Source organism: Atta colombica, unplaced genomic scaffold (genome assembly GCF_001594045.1).
Source record: "Atta colombica isolate Treedump-2 unplaced genomic scaffold, Acol1.0 scaffold1, whole genome shotgun sequence".
Taxonomy (NCBI): Eukaryota; Metazoa; Arthropoda; class Insecta; order Hymenoptera; family Formicidae; genus Atta; species Atta colombica.
In genome coordinates, this window is record NW_017259183.1 from 2,482,436 (window position 1) to 2,483,994 (window position 1,559).

The following is a 1,559-nucleotide window of genomic DNA, read 5'->3' on the forward strand; positions in this document are numbered from 1 at the left end:
AATCGCACGTTATAAGTCTGTTGCGAGTATAAGGCGTCAATGAATATCTGAGATTGTTGGTCAACGTGTCCTGCAACTTCTCTCCCCTGCGTGTCATTCTATACCGTCGGTTTGTGAGTCTTGCAACGACCACGTATTTTCTTTGTAAGCACTTTCTATAGAAAGAAACTGACCTGGCGTTCATTGTGCGTATATATGCACAATGTAACAATATAAGTAATGATTCGGTAGAATAACTCGACGTTGATCTAATCAACGTCACGATTGAGAAATCGTTTAACGTGTTCGTATTTTCGGAATTGTTCAAAATCTTTATATTGTAAATACATTCATTCGTTATATACATTAACTGCTAATGATTTCCTTAATTTAATATTTATTTAATGCACGCAAACAGATGAGCTAATGTAAAGTTATTATTGCAGCAAATTCAATACGAGCGAAATATAATACTTGTCTGAAATTCAGATAATAATAATAAATTAAAGTTAATTTTATTTAGAGTTATATTAATAATAATTAATTCAGATTCTGAGTATAATTTTATGTCTTGTATATTGTAAAAATATTGTAAAAATATTGTAAAAATATTGTGTCTATTAAAATAAAGAATGAAGCTTGAACATCTGTTGTCATTATTTTTATTGTATTGTAATCATTATTTTTTTATAACATTAACGTAAAAATTAAATAATTAAATAATTAAGTAATCGAGATACGCATAGAGATACGACGCAAAAGAAAAACGAATGAATTGACAATGCACGCCTAATCACGCGCAGCTAATTAAGATTATAAACTGAAAAGATTTGCTCTAATCTTCGCATTAGAGCTACATTATCGCATTATTTCTTTATCAACGGCTGATCCATCACCGCTAATTAATTGTTAGAATAAAGACTGGCTTAAATCAAATAGAGAGCGCCTGTGACTCACAGACTGTAAGACAAATTCTATCAAATGCTTTATAAATCATTGCAACGCACATCACGTCGCATTAAAATTAGAACTTAGAATCAGAAACAGACGATCTCCAACTTTTCGGATCAAAGTATCGCAAGAAATTAGATTTTATTCGATATATTGGCATACCGGTGTGTGTGTGTGTGTGTGTGTGTGTGTGTGTGTGTGTGTGTGTGTGTGTGTGTGTGTGTGTGTGTGTAAGACTAGAAGTTTTAGATAGTCTTGAACGACCGAAAATTTGAATATTTTTGATGGACTCGTAAAAGATGGTGAAACTCGTGGGTACCATTTCGTTATGCAACATATAATTTCAAATAACTTGCTTGCATTTGCGTTATTTGCGTTTATCAATCGAATCCTAGTAAACTTGATATAATATAAGGCGCCTATTACGCGTAATATAGTCTACACGGAGTCGAGGAAGTCACACACTCATCGATAAGATTCACATGAATCCGAAAACAATATAGGGAAGACTATGAGTCACAAAAATAGAAACTCTTAAAAGTACATCTAAATATAAAAATTTTTGTATCATTTTTTTTTAATAATTAAAGCATATTTTAAAATTTAATAAGTATATTTAGTAAATATAT

At 31.0% G+C, this 1,559-nt stretch overlaps 1 protein-coding gene across 4 annotated transcripts in view; it reads left to right on the plus strand.

The window, feature by feature from the left end:
- The window catches only part of LOC108689123 (ras-related protein Rab-32), an 18,446-nt gene that overhangs the window by 8,684 nt on the left and 8,203 nt on the right, over positions 1-1,559 (plus strand). Inside the window, exon 1 of one of the 4 annotated variants that reach the window (XM_018195796.1) lies at positions 1,013-1,051. The exons of the other annotated variants lie outside the window; for them this stretch is intronic. The gene's annotated coding sequence lies outside the window, so the exon portion shown is untranslated. Of the gene's footprint in view, positions 1-1,012; positions 1,052-1,559 lie in introns of those variants that run through there. 4 annotated transcript variants of the gene reach the window in all.